The sequence below is a fragment of the Arachis stenosperma genome, chromosome 10, assembly GCF_014773155.1.
Source record: "Arachis stenosperma cultivar V10309 chromosome 10, arast.V10309.gnm1.PFL2, whole genome shotgun sequence".
NCBI lineage: Eukaryota > Viridiplantae > Streptophyta > Magnoliopsida > Fabales > Fabaceae > Arachis > Arachis stenosperma.
In genome coordinates, this window is record NC_080386.1 from 109,403,302 (window position 1) to 109,425,339 (window position 22,038).

The 22,038-nt window shown below is 38.4% G+C and overlaps 1 pseudogene; it reads right to left on the bottom strand.

Moving 5' to 3' along the window:
- Window positions 1-319: 319 nt before the first annotated feature.
- The window catches only part of LOC130957451 (protein FAR1-RELATED SEQUENCE 5-like), a 38,982-nt pseudogene continuing 17,263 nt past the window's right edge, over window positions 320-22,038 (bottom strand).

Sequence of the window (22,038 nt, forward strand, 5' to 3'; positions counted from 1 at the left end):
TCACAATAAAATTATTCTCACCCATTATGCATGTATCACCTCACCAACAACATACCACAACTCATAAGAAAAATATTAAATACAATCATAAAGGAAAAGCTAAAATAAGATATGGATAATATATGCCTCTCTTGCCAGCAAAAGCAATTATTTTTCATATGTAATACTAATTTTCTTGTAACAGAAAACAAAAAATAGATTAGTGTTAGTTTTAAACATAGGTATAATTAATTATTTCTAATTTCACATTAAACAAGTATTTAACCTAAGTCATTAAGAAAAGAGTAACTAATGCTCATAATAATTCTTCTTACCAACTTTAGGTGGAGATTTTGGTAGGGCAATTTCAATTATTATAATGTGCAAATTGCTTACAAGTCTTGCAAAGTCTTGTTTTCTTCTGCTGTTGTTCAATTGCCTTTTCTTTACCACCTTCAATACACTTTTTACATCTTTTTGGTGTTTGAATGTTTAGGAGGAAGAATGTCAACATTTTTAGAAATATGAATACCAACAAAAGATTTTAACTCATCCCTCTTGTTTGAGAGGAGATCATCTTTCATTTTAGGTAGTTGTTATTTAATTTCTAAACCTCTGTTTATGACAAGTTGTAGTTTTTCTATAGATCTATCAGCCATATGCATATATTTAAAGAGTTGAGTCCATGCATCTGAAATCAACTTGCTTTCACTCTCAAATGTAGAGCATCCTTCTAATAAATTATCATCGTTATCAAAAACGGGTTTAGCAGTTACCAACTTGGTCCATCTATTAGTAATGAAATAGGGTGGTATTGCATTTAAACTTTTCTCTTTCAATAAAAAAGGATGTACCCTAAAAAAATGCCTTCAGCTTCAAACATTTTACACGAATGATGCACCGGGAATTCGCACAGCACAAATTCCCTTCGGCAAGTGTACCGAATCGTCAAGTATTAACTCACAAGAGCGAATTCGATCCCATAGGTATTGATGGATTAAGCAACTTTAGTGAGGTGATTTGCCTAATCAAGCTAATATTTGGTGATTTTGGTGAAATTGACTTAACAGAATATAAATTGCAAGAAATTTAAATTGCTGAATGTAAATGGCAAAATGTAAATTGCAGAAACATGAATGGGAAGAAACTTAAAAATATTGAAACTTAAATAGCAAGAATGTAAAGGCAAGAATGTAAATGGCGATGAAAAGTAAATTGCATGAAATATAAATAGGAATTGGGTGCTGGGAATCAAAGAAAGCAGTAAATTCAAGGCAATTAAGGGAAACTCAAGGCAATTAAAGTGAAGAATAACAAAATGAGAGATTCATTAGGGATTGGAGATATCATAATCCATCATGAATCAATGGGTCTCAACTTCATTCTCAATCATATGAAGTAGATCTATAGCGGATTGTAATTAATTGAGTCCCAACTCCTTGGTAACCCAATTTCTCTTAACACAATCAATTTGCCAATTCCTTGATCTAATTGTCATAAGAAGAGGTTAAGTGCATCTCTCTTATCCATTAGCCACACACGTTCTCAACATCTCAAATCATCTCGAATATATTGATCAAGAGAGTTGAGAGATAGAGCTCTAAACTAAATTCCATGATTCCCCTTCTGAGGCTCACATGGAAATTCAATGGATCTAAACCCCCTTCCTGAGTGAGTAGATCAAATAAAAATAGAAGTTATCTCTTAGCTACAACAAGCGGATTGAGAAGAAGAAGAATTTTATTCAATCATGTGAATTACAATAGAGCTCCTCTCCCTAATGATTGGGGTTTAGTTTGTCATCGCTCTAAGAACAATGGTAGGAAGTTGAAAGTGCATGAAAATAAACTAAGACTTGATACAAACTAAAATGTAAAATTGCAGAAAAGAAAAGAAAAGAAAAAGTGTATCAAACTACAAAATTCTTGGCTCACTGGAGTCTCTAATCCTCCAGTGTACGAGAGCTTCCTATTGAGTTAAAAAACTCTCCTATATATACTCTTCTTCTCATCTTCAGAATGGATCTTCAAGTACTTGGATGTGGCCTTTTGGCCTTGGTTGAAGTAAGCTTGGAGTGGCTCTTGAAGTTAACGTTGAAGTTAGTGCACTAACGTTGCATGAGTGCCCCTAAAAATTGGCGTTGGTACTGGCGTTAATACACTAACGTTAGTCACTAACGCTCTTCTACTCACGCGTACGCGTGACCCTCATAGCTGGTGTTAATACAAGCATTAATAACATAGCGTTAGTGTGTTAACGCTCTTCTCACGCATGCGCATCAACCACGCGCACGCGTGACTTGTCAATTTTTCAATCTCACGCGCATGCGTCACCCACGCGTACGCGTCGCCGTCAATATTTTCAAGCTTCAATTCATGAATTTGTCGAAGACGTTAGTATGCTAACTGGAAGTAACGTTAGCACACTAACGTTGGCACCATTCTTTGTGTAGCAACGTTGGTAGGCTAACTTTGGGCCACCAACATTGCTTGTCATCTTTGAAATGTTAGTGGGCAGCGTTAGTGAGCCAACTTAGGCCACTAACATTGCTCCTTTCTTCCTTGGCAACGTTGCTTCCTCCTTCCTTCAGCCAATATTGATGGGCAACGTTAGCCGTAGCGTTAGCGGGCTAACTTTGGCCACTAATGCTATAGTATCTTCTTCTTCTTTGCCTTTGCTTTGCTTCTTCTTACCTATCATCAACCAAACAAATGCATCAAAGCATTGCCATAATCACAAGATAATGCCTCATTCATTACATCAAGTAATTCTTGCATAAATCTCATGAAAATGCTCATAATTAACAATGTTTGATTGAATCAAAGCATGCATACATTACTCATTCAAATGCTTGCTTATTGCCTAAGAAAATACATGAAACTAACGTAAAATATGCTAAAAATGGCTTGTGAAACTAGCCAAGATGCCTATGCATCACAACACCAAACTTAAATCTTGCTTGTCCCCAAGCAAGGGAATGAAATATAAGAAAAGTGTTGGAAATGTAAAGAAGCATAGGTCCTTATTGAAAAACTTCTCATTCTAGTTCATGGGGTTTTGCATGCATGGGTTCCTTAGTGATTTTTCTTTGTGGCTAAGGTAGTGACATTCCTTTGGATCCTCACTGTGGTGGAACACTAAATTTAGAATTACACATTCACCATTGAATTGTTTACTTATGAAATAATCACTTTGGTGTGCAACACCAAACTTAACTCCTTGTAATATAGGAAAATCTACTTACTTTTTATTGAAACAACTAAGAAAAGAAAGTTACCTCTGGTTGGGTTACCTCCCAACAAGTGCTTCTTTAACGTCATTAGCTTGACGGTTGTCCTTTATTAGGGAGGCTGATGATCATAGTACCTCAATTTGTCTCCTCTTACTGTGAACTTCCTTCCGGTATCGTGTCTGATGATCTCTATGTGTTCAAGTGAAAGGATCCGGCTTACAGTATAATATCCAGACAAGTGTGGAGACACTTTCATTGGTTGGTAGATTAACATCACTTTATCCCCTGGTGAAAAGCCTTCAGTAGGAATCTTTTTGTTTCTCCACTCTCTTGGCATCTTCTTCTTCTCTTTTTCAGGGGATAATTCATGCCTTAGGGTCTCAATGTATGGAGGATTCTTGTTGAGGGTCTCATATGGAGGTTTTAGTTGTAATTCCTTCTTGACTTCTTTGACTTGTTGCACCATTTCTACTTCTTCTCTGTCTTTCAAGCATGGGTTTAGAAGCTTTGGAGTTGACTCATTGAGTGCCTCCTTCAAGTTTGGATCTCTGGCATTAACCTTCATACATTCTTCTTTTTGAGTGGGCTCATGCAGGTTCTTGAAGACATGAAACACTAGGTGCTCATCATGCACTCTTAGCAATAATTCCCTTTTTTCGACTTCTATTAATGCTCTGCCCGTAGCTAAGAACGGCCTCCCCAAAATGATGGGAGTGTTGAAGTCCTCTTCCATGTCTAGGATGACAAAGTCAGCTGGGAGGAAAAATTTTTCCACTTTTACCAGCACATTCTCCACAACTCCTAGTGCATGCTTGATAGATTTGTCAGTTATTTGGAGAGCTATCCGAGTGGATTTCAGTTAATGGATTTGGAGTTTCTTCATGAGAGATAAAGGCATCAAGTTTATGCTTGTACCAAGGTTACAAAATGACTTCTCAAGTGTATCAAACTATAAAATTCTTGTCTCTCTGGAGCTCTAATCCTCCAGTGTACGAGAGCTTCCTATTGAGTTCAAAAACTCTCCTATATATACTCTTCTTCTCATCTTCAAAATGGGTCTTCAAGTACTTGGATGAGGGATTTTGGCCTTGGTTGAAGTAAACTTGGAGTGGCTCTTGAAGTTAACGCAGAAGTTAGTGCACTAACATTGCATGAGTGCCCCTAAAAAGTTGGCGTTGGTACTGGCATTAATACACTAACATTGGTCACTAACGCTCTTCTAGTCACGCATACGCGTGGGCGACGCGTACGCATGACCTTCACCGCTGGCGTTAATACAAGCATTAATGACATAGCGTTAGTGTGTTAACGCTCTTCTCACGCCTACGCGTCACCCACACGCACGTGTGACTTGTCAATTTTTTAATCTCACGCATACGCATCACCCGCGCGTACGTGTTGTCACCAATATTTTCAAGCTTCAATTAATGAATTTGTAGAAGACGTTAGTGTGCTAACTTGAAGTAACGTTAGCACAATAACGTTGGCACCATTCTTTGTGTAGCAATGTTGGTAGGCTAATTTTGGGCTACCAACATTGCTTGTCATCTTTGAAACGTTAGTGAGCCAACTTAGGCCACTAACGTTGCTCCCCTCTTCCTTGGCAATGTTGATGGGCAACGTTGGTGAGCTCACTTGGGCCACCAACATTGCTTCCTCCTTCCTTGAGCCAACGTTGATGGGCGACGTTGGTGAGCCAACTTGGGCGACCAACGTTGCTTACTCCTTCTTTGCAACATTAGCCATAGCGTCAGTGGGCTAACTTTGGCCACTAACGCTATAGTCTCTTCTTCTTCTTTGCCTTTGCTTTGCTTCTTCTTACCTATCATCAACCAAATAAATGCATCAAAGCCTTGCCATAATCACAAGATAATGCCTCGTTCATTGCATCAAGTAATTCTTGCATAAATCTCATAAAAATGCTCATAATTAACAATGTTTGATTGAATCAAAGTATGCATACATTACTCATCCAAATGCTTGCTTGTTGCCTAAGATAATACATGAAACTAACCTAAAATATGCTAAAAATGGATTGTGAAACTAGCCAAGATGCCTAGACATCAACGAACAATGTGCTACATGATTAGATGGATAATAAGTAATTTGCTGGTGCTTAAAAACTTCGCTGCCACTGTCTACAACACTCTCAAGTACTAAAAACAGTAACTTTTCGTCCTTCTTTTTTGTCTCTTCAATTCCAAAATCCATATAAGCGCTCCATAATTCTATTTGAAATATATAAAAATTTTCGTGCGTATAAATTTTCATACCATGCTTTTCTATATCTTTGTGCAATTTCAATTCAGGTCTAGAATGAAGATTTGTATTATTTAGCAACTTTTTTTTTATTTCTTTGAGATTTTATAGCAGAATCAAATCTCATCCAAAATTCTACTAAATTAAGGTGGTTATTCAAATAATTTTCAAAAAATAAATTTTTGCTCTCAAATCTAAAAGTAATTCTCAACATTCTTGCCAGTAAGACATCTAAAATAAGTTGGTATTCACATGTTTAGAATATCATACATTTTATGATAATCAACCATTTGTTTCTAAGTTAAAATCACTAATGATTTTCATCCATCTAAGTTCAAATTCTTCTAGAGGCTCTAAATTTCAAACACAAAACTTGAATCTGCTATTAAATTCAATATTGGCATTTAAATTAACACCCATCTTTTCAGAAATTTTTGTTAGAATATACTACATGCAAAATCTATGGCAAGAATCTTCAAAAACATCACCTATTGCAATCTTTATTACTGGATCTTGATCATTTATGATTACATTAGGCTTGCGTCCTTCCATTGCTTTCAAAAATGTATCAAATAGCCATGTAAATGACTCCTTTTTTTCGTGAGCCAACAAAGCAGCACAAAAGTTATACTCTGTCGATGATGATTAACACCAGTGAATGAAACAAATATCATATCATACTTATTTGTACTATATATGTTGTGCCAAATGATACTATATCTCTAAATAAATAGTACTTTTTTCTACAAATACCATTCGCCCAAAATACACTCTTAAACTTTCCTTCTTTGATAAGCTCAAAATCATAATAAAATGAATTATTCATCTCACTACAACATTTCTTAGCTATTGCAACATATATTGTAAATAACACTCAAAAAGTGTTATCTAAACTAATTAAAGACAACACTTAATATTTGTTACAAAAAAATAAAGTTTTTGCAACTCTTTTTTAACAACAGACCATAAATGTTCCTTTTGATCAATTAAGAGTACAAATAAAAAGTGTTGCTTTTGTAAATTAAATAAGCAACATTTGTGATATTTATATATTACACTTTATGAGTATTACTCTTAAATTTTTAATAAACTTCTCATTATAAATGTTGCCAAAAATAAATTAAAAATTTCCCTCTAAAATTTTGACTTTTTCTCCAAATATTTTAACAAAAAATACTTTTTCCTTCTTTTAACTTAACACAAAATACATCATTATAATTTATGTATTATTTACTGATTTACTGATTCAAATCTTTAGAGTTCAAAACAAAATTGCAAGCCCTATTTTCAATTAGAAACCCTAACTCCAACAATTAAAAACGAAGAAAGAAGAAAGGGGGGAGTCCGAGGGAGAAGGGAGATCAGGAAGGGAAGAGGGACCGTGCTGCGTCTTGCCGCCGCACCACCATCACCGGAGAGAGAGAGATCTGTGGAAGCAGAGGAGAGCGGAGAAGAAGACCGCGCTGGTGCGCTGGGCCTCACCGCCGCCGTCGCGTCGTTGTCGAACCGTGGAGAGAGAGAGAGAGAGAGCGTTCGCGGAGGGAGCCATGGGAGAGAGTTCGAGCGCAAGCCAGGACTGGGAGGGAGAAGGCACCATCGTGCATCCTCTTGCCATCGCTGGAGATCTGGTCGTCGTCGTCAATCGTCCTTGAGCCGCGCCGAAAACAGAACAGCGAACGAAAGGGAGTGCGAACCATAGCCACGGACGGAGAAGAAAGAGCGCGCGCAGAGGAGGTGAAGCCATCGTTGTCACCATCGCGTGTGGAGTCGCCGCCGCGCCTGGTCTCTGTTGCTGCTGAGCTTCGACCGCCACCGTTCCTGCCGCCGTTAAGCCTCGGTTAGCACCGCCGAAGCTCCTGCCACCACTATCGTTGAGGAAGCTCACCAGAGTTGTTGGAGGCTACCGCCGCTCTTCTAGAAATTTAACTCTGCTTGAGCCGTCTCTGCTGTAATCCTCACTGCTCGCTGCAATCATGTCTCAGGTTAGGGTTTTTTTCTCCTCCGTAATCTTAGGAAGCTAATTCTATTCTCAAATTGGGGAAATTGAGGAAAGTATTTAGGATGTATATATGTTCTTTGAGAGGGTCAAGTGTATGTGCTTATTGAATATGCTTTTTCGAGTCGCTAGCATATAATGCTATGCTTTGAGGTTCGAGGCCTAAACATGTTCAGAAACAACTGTATGTACTGTGTAGTTTTTCTTTTCTTTCTATTTTCACTTTCATCATCATGATGTGCGTCTTTTCTGAGTTTCTTGTGCTGAATTTTTAGTGTTTTCCCTAGCTTGTGGTTAGTACGGGCAACCGCAGAAGCTTTCAGAGTTGCTGATGCTCCTGCCAAGGTTTTCTTTCTTCTGATGGAAAACAATGAGGAGATTCTTCTATTTTGCACACAGATTCTCCAGTTCCAGGCTCAGTGGTATTAATTTCTTAAATTCATGCTAAGTGATATATATATAGTGGCCTAATTTTTTTGGCAATTAACTTAATTGAACATAACTTGCATAAAAAATGTATTGCTTTTGTAATGCCTAATTAGAATCTCCTGAATAGATTCCCAACTGGCCATGTGGTGTGCAATACTTAAATCCTTCAAATAAATTTGTCTTGTGCATATACAGATAATTCTTATCGTCATGTAAGGAGCAGATGTAAGCTCAGTGGCACATATATAGTAATTAAACTAATTGTCATTATTCTGATAAATTCCCTCCTAATTAGTGGTTTTACTTTTTTTTAGTTTGCCAAATGTTTTGAACCAGTCTCAGACAGCCAATTTTTGCTGTACTATAAAGCTTTGGTTCATTTGATTTTGATTGTTGGATTGCCACTTCATTCTATTTCAAATAATCAGAATATGTAATAGTATGCAAGTGATACTCCTATTTTGCAAGCCACTATATGCCAGTAGTTTATTAGCGATAATTCGGACTCTTCTAGAACAGTCTCGAATAGATGAAATCAGGATATTAGGCTGCTGGTGGACGAAATTGTGATCAACAATATTGGCTCTTTGGTATGTACACAAAAACTATTGTGAGAGAAATCATTATTATGGCACTGGTTGAATCCACAACTCCGTTCAACTAACCAGCAAGTGTACTGGGTCGTCCAAGTAATAAACCTTACGTGAGTAAGGATCGATCCCACAGAGATTGTTGGTATGAAGCAAGCTATGGTCACCTTGTAAATCTCAGTTAGGCAGATTAAAATTGTTTATGGTTTCGAAAATAAATAATAAAAAGAAATAATAAAAGGGATAGAATACTTATGCAGATTCATTGGTAGGAATTTCAGATAAGCATATGGAGATGTTGTAAGGCTCAAGGACGCCTGCTCTCCCACTGCTTCTACTCAATCCTTCTTACTCCTTTCCATGGCAAGCTGTGTATAGGGGTTCACCATCAGCGGTGGCTACTTTCAATCCTCTCGGGAAAATGGTCCTCTGCGGCTGTCACTCGCATGGCTAATCGTCTGGAGGCATCACCCATGGTTGATGGCTACATCCCATCCTCGCAGTGAAAACTACGCTCACGCACTCTGTCACAGCACGGGTAATCACTGGTTGGTTCCCGCTCCTACTGGAATAGAATCCCTTGATTCTTTTGCGTTTGTCACTAACGCCCAGCACTTGCGAGTTTGAAGCACGTCACAGTCATTCATTACCGGAATCCTACTCGGAATACTGGTGGACGAAATTGTGATCACATGTTCTTTATATTTTGATGATGTTTACTCTTAGGGCACTGTTTATTTTCACAACTCCGTTCAACTAACCAGCAAGTGTACTAGGTCGTCCAAGTAATAAACCTTACGTGAGTAAGGGTCGAATCCACAGAGATTGTTGGTGTGAAGCAAACTATGGCCACCTTGTAAATCTCAGTTAGGGAGATTAAATATTGATTTATGGGTTTCGAAAATAGAAATAAGAAAATAAATAATAAAAAGGATAGAAGACTTATGTAGATTCATTGGTAGGAATTTCAGTTAAGTATATGAAGATGCTGTATGGCTCAAGGACCTCTGCCTTCCCACTGCTTCTACTCAATCCTTCTTACTCCTTTCCATGGCAAGCTGTGTATAGGGGTTCACCATCAGCTGTGGCTACTTTCATCCTCTCGGGAAAATATCCTATGCGGCTGTCACTCGCACAGCTAATCAGTCTGGAGGCATCACCCATGGTTGATGGCTACATCCCATCCTCGCAGTGAAAGCTAATGCTCACGCACTCTGTCACAGTACGGCCAATCACCGGTTGGTTCCTGCTCCTACTGGAATAGGATCCCTTGATTCTTTTGCGTCTGTCACTAACGCCCAGCAGGTTGCAAGTTTGAAGCACGTCACAGTCATTCATTACCGGAATCCTACTCGGAATACCACAGACAAGGTTAGACTTTCCGGATTTCCAGGATCCTACTCGGAATACCACAGACAAGGTTAGACTTTCCGGATCCTCATAAATGCCGCCATCTATCTAGCTTATACCACAAAGATTCTGTTGGGGAATCTAAGAGATACGCATTCAAGCTCGGTTGCATGTAGAACGGAAGTGGTTGTCAATCACGCGCGTTCATAAGTGAGAATGACAATGAGGGTTATCTAACTCATCACATTCATCATGTTCTTGGGTGCGAATGAATATCTTGGAATAAGAATAAGATAGAGACCGAATAAGAGAAAATAGAATTTCATTAATACTTGAGGTACAGCAGAGCTCCACACCCTTAATCTATGGTGTGCAGAAACTCCACCGTTGAAAATACATAAGCAAAGGGTTCAGGCATGGCCGAATGGCCAGCCCCCCAAAACGTGATCAATGATCTCCTTGGATGAAGAATAAAACAAAACTGAGACCAAAGATGTCTAATACAATAGTAAATCATCCTATTTATAATAAACTAGCTCCTAGGGTTTACATGAGTAAGTAATTGATGCATAAATCCACTTCCGGGGCCCACTTGGTGTGTGCTTGGGCTGAGCTTGATTAATCCACGAGCTGAGACTTCTCTTAGAGTTGAACTTCGAGTTATGACGTGTTTTGGGCGTTCAACTCCGGATCATGACGTTTTTCTGGCGTTTAACTCCAGACAGCAGCATGAACTTGGCGTTTAACGCCAAGTTACGTCGTCATTCTTCGAATAAAGTATGGATTATTATATATTGCTGGAAAGCCCTGGATGTCTACTTTTCAACGCCGTTGAGAGCGCGCCAATTGGAGTTCTGTAGCTCCAGAAAATCCATTTCGAGTGCAGGGAGGTCAGAATCCAACAGCATCAGCAGTCCTTTTGTCAGCCTTTTTCAGAGTTTTGCTCAAATCCCTCAATTTCAGTCAGAATTTACCTGAAATCACAGAAAAACACACAAACTCATAGTAAAGTCCAGAAATGTGAATTTAACATAAAAACTAAGGAAAACATCCCTAAAAGTAGCTTAAACTCATTAAAAACTATGTAAAAACTATGCCAAAAAGCGTATAAATTATCCGCTCATCACAACACCAAACTTAAATTGTTGCTTGTCCCCAAGCAACTGAAAATCAAATAGGATAAAAAGAAGAGAATATACTATAAATTCAGAAATATCAATGAATATTAATTATAATTAAATGAGCGGGACTTGTAGCTTTTTGCTTCTGAACAGTTTTGGCATCTCACTTTTTCCTTTGAAGCTCAGAGTGATTGGCATCTCTAGGAACTTAGAATTTTGGATTGTGTTATTGAATTTCCTAATTTAAGCATGTTGATTCTTGAACACAGCTACTTTTGAGTCTTGGCTGTGGCCCTAAGCACTTTGTTTTCCAGTATTACCACCGGATACATAAATGCCACAGACACATAACTGGGTGAACCTTTTCAGATTGTGACTCAGCTTTGCTAGAGTCCCCAGTTAGTGGTGTCCAGAGCTCTTAAGCACACTCTTTAGCTTTAGATCACGACTTTAACCATTCAGTCTCAAGCTTTTCACTTGGACCTTCATGACACAAGCACATGGTTAGGGACAGCTTGATTTAGCCGCTTAGACCTGGATTTAATTTCCTTGGGCCCTCCTATCCATTGATGCTCAAAGCCTTGGATCCTTGCTACCCTTGCCTTTTGGTTTTAAGGGCTATTGGCTTTTTCTACTGCTCCTTCTTTTTCTATATACTCTTTTTAGCTCCATTTTTTTTTCGAATGCTTCTTCTTTTTCACCGCTTTTTCTTGCTTCAAGAATCAATTTCATGATTTTTCAGATCCTCAATAACATTTCTCTTTGTTCATCATTCTTTCAAGAGCCAACAATTTTAACACTCATAAACAACAAGATCAAAAGACATATGCACTGTTCAATCATTCATTCAGAAAACAAAAAGTATTGTCACCACATCAATATAATTAAATTAAATTCAAGGATAAATTCGAAATTCATGTACTTCTTGTTCTTTTGAATTAAAACATTTTTCTTTTAAGAGAGGTGAAGGATTAATGGAATTTATTCATAGCTTTAAGGCATGGTTGCATACTAATGATCATGAAATAAAGACACAAAACATAGATAAACACAATATTAAAAACCGAAAAACAGAAAGAAATAAGAACAAGGAATGAATCCACCTGAGTGAGGGTGGTGCCTTCTTGAAGGTCCAATGGTGCTCTTTGAGCTCCTCTATGTCTCTTCCTTGCCTTTGTTGAATGATTCCTAGTAATTTTGATGTTTCTACCCTTAGTTGCTTCCAATATTTGTGTGGAGGACAACTTATCCCCTGAGGTATCTCAGGGATCTCTTGATTTGCAGCCACATGTTATACTACTGAGCTATGACGGCTTATATTTTTCTTTCCATCTCCCATGACTCAGAGGTGGAAGCTTTTTGTTTTCCCTTTGAGGTTTTCTCTGGCTTTAGGTGCCATTAATGGTAATGGAAATGCAAAAAAGCTATGCTTTTACCACACCAAACTTAAAATATTGCTCGCCCCCGAGCAAGAGAAGAAAGAAGAGAAGAAGAATAATGAAAAAGTAGGAGAGTGAGGGGAGATGGATTCGGCTATATGGGTGGGATTGGGTGGGAAGGAGAAGTTGAATTGTGAAGGTGAGTGGGGTTTATGGGAAAGAATGAGTGGTGAATGAAAAACAGAAGGGATGACCATGAATGGAGTGAGAGAGGGCGAGGTAGGTGGGGATCCTGTGAGGTCCACAGATCCTGAGGTGTCAAGGAATTCCATCCCTGCACCAAATAGGCATGTAAAATGCCTTCGTGCATCATTCTGGCGTTTAAACGCCCATTGGTGCACGTTTTGGGCGTTCAACGCCCATGTAATGCATGTTTCTGGCGTTGAACGCCAGTTTCATGCTTGTTCCTGGCGTTCAGCGCCAGTTTGTCCTCTCTGTGCACCATCCTGGCGTTTAACGCCAGGTTGTTGCTTGTTTTGGGCGTTCAGCGCCAGAATGGTGCTCTGTTCTGGCGTTGAACGCCGGCCAGATGCACCTTCTGGGCGTTGAACGCCAGCCCGTGCTGCCTCCAGGGTAAAAAATTTTTTCTTCTGTTTTTGACTCTGTTTTTAATTTTTTTTTGATTTTTTTCGTGACTCCTCATGATCATGTACCTAATAAAACACAAAAATAACAAAGAAACAAAATAAAATAAAATTAGATAAATAAAATTGGGTTGCCTCCCAACAAGCGCTTCTTTAATGTCAATAGCTTGACAGTGGCTCCCATGGAGCCACATGGTGATCAGGTCAATTTAGTGTGTAGTCCCAACACCAAACTTAGAGTTTGGATATGGGGTTTGAACACCAAACTTAGAGTTTGGTTGTGGCCTCACAACACCAAACTTAGAGTTTGACTGTGTGGGCTCTTCTTGACTCTGAACTGAGAGAAGCTCTTCATGCTTACTCTCTTTTGTCACAGAGGGATGGCCATGTGCCTGAAACACAAGGTAGTCCCCATTCAATTGAAGGACTAACTCACCTCTGTTGACATCTATCACAGCTCCTGCTGTGGCTAGGAAAGGTCTTCCTAGGATGATGCATTCATCATCTTCCTTCTTAGTGTCTAGGATTATGAAATCAGTAGGGATGTAAAGGCCTTCAACCTTTACTAGCACGTCCTCTACTGTCCCATAGGCTTGTCTTGTTGACTTATCTGCCAATTGTAATGAGAACAAGGCAGGTTGTACCTCAATGATCCCCAGCTTCTCCATTACAGAGAGTGGCATAAGATTTATCCCTGACCCCAGATCACATAGAGCTTTTTCAAAGCTCATGGTGCCTATGGTACAAGGTATTAGGAACTTGCCAGGATCTTGTTTCTTTTGAGGTAGAGTCTTCTGAATCCAAGTATCTAGTTCATGAATGAGCAAGGGAGGTTCACTTTCCCAAGTCTCATTACCAAACAGCTTGGCATTCAGCTTCATGATAGCTCCTAAGTATTGAGCAACTTGCTCTCCAGTCACATCTTCATCCTCTTCAGAGGATGAATATTCTTCAGAGCTCATGAATGGCAGAAGGAGATTTAAAGGAATCTCTATGGTCTCTAGATGAGCCTCAGATTCTTCAGGATCCTTAATAGGAAACTCCTTCTTGCTTGAGGAACGTCCCAGGAGGTCTTCCTCACTAGGATTTTCGTCCTCCTCCTCCCCTATGCATTCGGCCACTTTGATCAAATCAATTGCCTTGCACTCTCCTTTTGGATTCTCTTCTGTATTGCTTGGGAGAATACTGGGAGGAGTTTCAATGACTTTCTTACTCAGCTGGCCCACTTGTGCCTCCAAATTTCTAATGGAGGATCTTGTTTCATTCATGAAACTAAAAGTGGCCTTTGACAGATCAGAGACTATTTTGGCTAAATTGGAATTGTTTTGTTCAGAGTTCTCTGTCTGTTGCTGAGAAGATGATGGATATGGCTTACTATTGTTCAGCCTATTGCGTCCACCATTGTTAAAACCTTGTTGAGGTTTTTGTTGATCCTTCCATGAGAAATTTGGATGATTTCTCCATGATGAGTTATAGGTGTTTCCATAAGGTTCACCCATGTAATTAACCTCTGCCATGGCAGGGTTCTCAGGATCATAAGCTTCTTCAGAAGCTGCCTCTCTATTACTGTTGGATGCATGTTGCAATCCATTCAGATTTTGAGAGATCATGTTGACCTGTTGAGTCAACACTTTGTTCTGAGCCAATATGGCATTCAGAGCATCTATTTCAAGAACTCCCTTCTTCTGAGGTATCCCATTGTTCACAGAATTCCTCTCAGAAGTGTACATGAACTGGTTATTTGCAACCATGTCAATGAGCTCTTGAGCCTCTTCAGGCGTTTTCTTCAGGTGAATAGATCCACCTGCAGAATGATCCAATGACATTTTCGAAAATTCAGAGAGACCATAATAGAATATGTCTAATATGGTCCATTCTGAAAACATGTCAGATGGACATCTTTTGGTCAGCTGCTTGTATCTTTCCCAAGCTTCATAGAGGGATTCACCATCTTTTTGTTTGAAGGTTTGAACATCCACTCTCAGCTTGCTCAGCTTTGAGGAGGAAAGAATTTATCCAAGAAGGCAGTGACCAGCTTATCCCATGAGTCCAGGCTATCCTTGGGTTGTGAATCCAACCAGATTCTAGCTCTGTCTCTTACAGCAAAAGGGAAAAGCATGAGTCTGTAGACTTCAGGATCAACTCCATTCGTCTTTACAGTCTCACAGATCTGCAAGAACTCAGTTAAAAACTGATAAGGATCTTCAGATGGAAGTCCATAAAACTTGCAGTTTTGTTGCATTAAAGCAACTAGTTGAGGCTTAAGCTCAAAGTTATTGGCCCCAATGGCAGGAATGGAGATGCTTCTTCCATCAAACTTGGACGTTGGCTTAGTGAAGTCACCAAACATTCTCCTTGCATTATTATTATTATTTTCAGCTGCCATCTCTTTCTCTTGTTCGAAAATTTCTAGAAGGTCTCTTCTGGATTGTTGTAATTTAGCTTCTCTTAATTTTCTCTTCAGAGTCCTTTCAGGTTCTGGATCAACTTCAACAAGAGTGCCTTTATCCCTGTTCCTGCTCATAAAGAGGAGAAAACAGGAAAAGAAAGAGGAATCCTCTATGTCACAGTATAGAGATTCCTTTATGTTAGTAGAAGAAGAAAGGGGTAGAGGAATGGAGATGGAGGATTCGGATTTTTAGATGAAGAGAGGTGAAGAGAAGTGTTAGTAATTAATTAATTAAATAGAAGAAGAGAAGAGAGGGAGAAGAATTCGAAAATAATTTTTGAAAAAGGGGTTAGTATTTTTGAAAATTAAAGATGAATTAAATTGAAATTAAAATTTGAAACAATTAAAAAGAATTTTTGAAAAAGAGATAGATATTTTCGAAAATAGAAGAGAGAGAGGTAGTTAGGTGGTTTTGAAAAAGATAAGAAATAAACAAAAAGTTAGTTAGTTGATTGAAAAAAAAAATTGAAATCAAATTTGAAAAAGATAAGAAGATAAGAGGTTAGATAAGATATTTTGAAATCAAATTTTGAAAATTATAAAATTTTGAAAAGGATAAGATAAAAAGATAAGATAAAAGTTTTAAGAAAAAGATTTTTTTTGAAAAAAGATTTAATTTTTTAAAAAGACTTAACTAACAAGAAACTACAAGATAAGATTCTAGAATTTAAAGATTGAACCTTTCTTAACAAGAAAGTAACAAACTTCAAATTTTTGAACCAATCACATTAATTGTTAGCTAATTTTCGAAAATTAGATATAAAAGTTAAGAAAAAGATTTTGAAAAATAATTTTTAAAATTTTTTCGAAAATAATAAAAAAAATGAAAAAGATATGATTTTTGAAAAAGATTTTGAAAAGATAAGATTTTTAAAATTGAAATTTTGACTTGACTTGTAAGAAACAACTAATTTTGAAAATTTTTGACCAAGTCAACCCAAAATTTCGAAAATTTGGAGGGAAATAAGGAAAAGATATTTTTTTGATTTTTGAGATTTTTAAAGATGAGAGAGAAAAACAACAAAAATTTTCAATGCATGAAATTTTTAGATCAAAACAATGAATGCATGCAAGAATGCTATGAATGTCAAGATGAACACCAAGAACACTTTGAAGATCATGATGAACATCAAGAACATAATTTTGAAAAATTTTTGATGCAAAGAAAACATGCAAGACACCAAACTTAGAAATCTTTAATGCATGGAAAATATGAATGCAAAAATGCACATGAAAAACAACAAACAACACAAAACAAGAAAACATCAAGATCAAACAAGAGGACTTATCAAGAACAACTTGAAGATCATGAAGAACACTATGAATGCATGGGATTTTCGAAAAATACAAGAAAAAATTTTTAAAGCATGCAATTGACACCAAACTTAAAAATTGACTCAAGACTCAAACAAGAACACACAAAATATTTTGATTTTTATGATTTTATGATTTTTTTGGATTTTTATTATTTTTTTCGAAAATAAAGTTTAGAAAAACGAAAAATAGAAGAAAAATTTTGAAAAAGATTTTTGAAAAGAAAATTACCTAAGCTGAGCAACAAGATGAACCGTCAGTTGTCCATACTCGAACAATCCCCGGCAATGGCGCCAAAAACTTGGTGGACGAAATTGTGATCACATGTTCTTTATATTTTGATGATGTTTACTCTTAGGGCACTGTTTATTTTCACAACTCCGTTCAACTAACCAGCAAGTGTACTGGGTCGTCCAAGTAATAAACCTTACGTGAGTAAGGGTCGAATCCACAGAGATTGTTGGTGTGAAGCAAACTATGGCCACCTTGTAAATCTCAGTTAGGGAGATTAAATATTGATTTATGGGTTTCGAAAATAGAAATAAGAAAATAAATAATAAAAAGGATAGAAGACTTATGTAGATTCATTGGTAGGAATTTCAGTTAAGTATATGAAGATGCTGTATGGCTCAAGGACCTCTGCCTTCCCACTGCTTCTACTCAATCCTTCTTACTCCTTTCCATGGCAAGCTGTGTATAGGGGTTCACCATCAGCTGTGGCTACTTTCATCCTCTCGGGAAAATATCCTATGCAGCTGTCACTCGCACAGCTAATCAGTCTGGAGGCATCACCCATGGTTGATGGCTACATCCCATCCTCGCAGTGAAAGCTAATGCTCACGCACTCTGTCACAGTACGGCCAATCACCGGTTGGTTCCTGCTCCTACTGGAATAGGATCCCTTGATTCTTTTGCGTCTGTCACTAACGCCCAGCAGGTTGCAAGTTTGAAGCACGTCACAGTCATTCATTACCGGAATCCTACTCGGAATACCACAGACAAGGTTAGACTTTCCGGATTCCCAAGATCCTACTCGGAATACCACAGACAAGGTTAGACTTTCCGGATCCTCATAAATGCCGCCATCTATCTAGCTTATACCACGAAGATTCTGTTGAGGAATCTAAGAGATACGCATTCAAGCTCGGTTGCATGTAGAACGGAAGTGGTTGTCAATCACGCGCGTTCATAAGTGAGAATGACAATGAGGGTTATCTAACTCATCACATTCATCATGTTCTTGGGTGCGAATGAATATCTTGGAATAAGAATAAGATAGAGACCGAATAAGAGAAAATAGAATTTCATTAATACTTGAGGTACAGCAGAGCTCCACACCCTTAATCTATGGTGTGCAGAAACTCCACCGTTGAAAATACATAAGCAAAGGGTTCAGGCATGGCCGAATGGCCAGCCCCCCAAAACGTGATCAATGATCTCCTAGGATGAAGAATAAAACAAAACTGAGACCAAAGATGTCTAATACAATAGTAAATCATCCTATTTATAATAAACTAGCTCCTAGGGTTTACATGAGTAAGTAATTGATGTATAAATCCACTTCCGGGGCCCACTTGGTGTGTGCTTGGGCTGAGCTTGATTAATCCACGAGCTGAGGCTTCTCTTGGAGTTGAACTTCGAGTTATGACGTGTTTTGAGCGTTCAACTCCGGATCATGACGTTTTTCTGGCGTTTAACTCCAGACAGCAGCATGAACTTGGCGTTTAACGCCAAGTTATGTCGTCATTCTTCGAATAAAGTATGGACTATTATATATTGCTGGAAAGCCCTAGATGTCTACTTTCCAACGCCGTTGAGAGCGCGCCAATTGAAGTTCTGTAGCTCCAGAAAATCCATTTTGAGTGCAGGGAGGTCAGAATCCAACAGCATCAGCAGTCCTTTTGTCAGCCTTTTTCAGAGTTTTGCTCAAATCCCTCAATTTCAGTCAGAATTTACCTGAAATCACAGAAAAACACACAAACTCATAGTAAAGTCCAGAAATGTGAATTTAACATAAAAACTAAGGAAAACATCCCTAAAAGTAGCTTAAACTCATTAAAAACTATGTAAAAACTATGCCAAAAAGCGTATAAATTATCCGCTCATCAAATACCACAGACAAGGTGAGACCTTCCGGATTCCCAGGATCCTACTCGGAATACCACAGACAAGGTGAGACTTTCCGGATCCTCATAAATGCCGCCATCTATCTAGCTTATACCACGAAGATTCTGTTGGGGAATCTAAGAGATACACATTCAAGCTCTGTTGCATGTAGAACGGAAGTGGTTGTCAATCACGTGCGTTCATAAGTGAGAATGATAATGAGGGTTATCTAATCATCACATTCATCATGTTCTTGGGTACGAATGAATATCTTGGAATAAGAATAAAAGAGAATTGAATAAAAGAAAGTAGAATTGCATTAATACTTGAGGTACAGCAGAGCTCCACACCCTTAATCTATGGTGTGCAGAAACTCCACCGTTGAAAATACATAAGTAAAAGGTTCAGGTATGGCCGAATGGCCAGCCCCCATGATCTGAGAACTATGCATCCTAAGATGTCAAATACATTAGTTAAATGTTCTATTTATAATAAACTAGCTCCTAGGGTTTACATGAGTAAGTAATTGATGCATAAATCCACTTCCGGAGCCCACTTGGTGTATGTTTGGGCTGAGCTTGATCAATCCACGAGCTGAGGCTTCTCTTGGAGTTGAACTCCGAGTTATGACGTGTTTTGGGCGTTCAACTCCGGATCATGACGTTTTTCTGGCGTTTAACTCCAGACAGCAGCATGAACTTGGCGTTCAACGCCAAGTTACGTCGTCAATTTCCGAATAGAGTATAGACTATTATATATTGCTGGAAAGCCCTGGATGTCTACTTTCCAACGCCGTTGAGAGCGGGCCAATTGGAGTTCTGTAGCTCCAGAAAATCTATTTTGAGTGAAGGGAGGTCAGATTCCAACAGCATCAGCAGTCCTTTTGTCAGCCTCTTTCAGAGTTTTGCTCAAATCCCTCAATTTCAGCCAGAATTTACCTGAAATCACAGAAAAACACACAAACTCATAGTAAAGTCCAAAAATGTGAATTTAACATAAAAACTAATGAAAACATCCCTAAAAGTAGCTTGAACTTACTAAAAACTTCCTAAAAACAATGCCAAAAAGCGTATAAATTATCCGCTCATCACAACACCAAACTTAATTGTTGCTTGTCCCCAAGCAACTGAAAATCAAATAGGATAAAAAGAAGAGAATATACTATAAATTCCAGAATATCAATGAATATTAATTATAATTAGATGAGCGGGACTTGTAGCTTTTTGCTTCTGAACAGTTTTGGCATCTCACTTTTTCCTTTGAAGTTTAGAATGATTGGCTTCTCTAGGAACTTAGAATTTCGGATAGTGTTATTGACTTTCCTAGTTAAGCATGTTGATTCTTGAACACAGCTTCTTATGAGTCTTGGCCGTGGCCCTAAGCATTTTGTTTTCCAGTATTACCACCGGATACATAAATGCCACAGACACATAACTGGGTGAACCTTTTCAGATTGTGACTTAGCTTTGCTAAAGTCCCCAGTTAGTGGTGTCCAGAGCTCTTAAGCACACTCTTTTGCTTTGGATCACGACTTTTACCACTCAGTCTCAAGCTTTTCACTTGGACCTTCATGACACAAGCACATGGTTAGGGACAGCTTGATTTAGCCGCTTAGGCCTGGATTTTATTTCCTTGGGCCCTCCTATCCATTGATGCTCAAAGCCTTGGATCCTTTTTACCCTTGCCTTTTGGTTTTAAGGGCTTATTGGCTTTTTCTACTGCTCCTTCTTCTTTTTTTTTCTATTTTTTTTTCGCCATTTTTTTTCTTTTTTTTTTCGCAAGCTTTTGCTATTCACTGCTTTTTCTTGCTTCAAGAATCAATTTCATGATTTTTCAGATCCTCAATAACATTTCTCTTTGTTCATCATTCTTTCAAGAGCCAACAATTTTAACATTCATAAACAACAAGATCAAAAGACATATGCACTGTTCAAGCATTCATTCAGAAAACAAAAAGTATTGTCACCACATCAATATAATCAAACTAAATTCAAGAGCTATTTTCGAAATTTATGTACTTCTTGTTCTTTTGAATTAAAACATTTTTCATTTAAGAGAGGTGAAGGATTAATGGATTTTATTCATAGCTTTAAGGCATGGTTACATACTAATGATCATGAAATAAAGACACAAAACATAGATAAACACAATACTAAAAACCGAAAACAGAAAAAAATAAAGAACAAGGAATGAATCCACCTTTAGTGGCGTCTTCTTCTTGAAGGACCAATGATGTTCTTTAGCTCTTCTATGTCCCTTCCTTGCCTTTGTTGCTCCTCCCTCATAACTCTTTGATCTTCTCTTATTTCTTAGAGAATGATGGAGTGCTCATGGTGTTCCACCCTTAATTGCTCCACATTGTGGCTTAAATCTTCTAAGGAGGTGTTGAGTTGCTCCCAATAGTTGTTTGGAGGAAAGTGCATCCCTTGAGGCATCTCAGGGATTTCTTGATGGTGAGCTTCCTCATGCACTTCTTGAGGGCCGTGAGAGGCTTCTCTTGCTTGCTCCATCCTTTTCTTGGTGATGGGCTTGTCTTCTTCAATAGAGACATCTCCTTCTATGATAACCCCAGCTGAGTAACATAGATGGCAAATAAGGTGAGGAAAGGCTAGCCGTGCCATGGGTGAAGGCTTGTCGGCTATTTTGTAGAGTTCATTGGAGATGACCTCATGAACTTCTACTTCCTCTCCAATCATGATGCTATGAATCATGATGGCCCGATCCACAGTAACTTCAGATCGGTTGCTTGTAGGGATGATGGATCTTTGGATGAACTCCAACCATCCTCTAGCCACAGGCTTGAGGTCCAGTCTTCTTAATTGGACTGGCTTGCCTTTGGAGTCTATTCTCCATTGGGCGCCTTCCACACAAATGTCCATAAGGACTTGATCCAACCTTTGATCAAAGTTGACCCTTCTAGTGTAAGGGTGTTTATCACCTTGCATCATGGGCAAGTGAAACGCCAACCTTACATTTTCCGGACTAAAATCCAAGTATTTCCCCCTAACCATTGTGAGATAATTCTTTGGACTTGGGTTCATACCTTGGTCATGGTTCCTAGTGATCCATGCATTGGCATAGAACTCTTGAACCATTAAGATTCCAACTTGTTGCATGGGGTTGGCTAGGACTTCCCAACCTCTTCTTTGAACTTCATGTCGGATCTGGATACTCATTCTTTTTGAGCTTG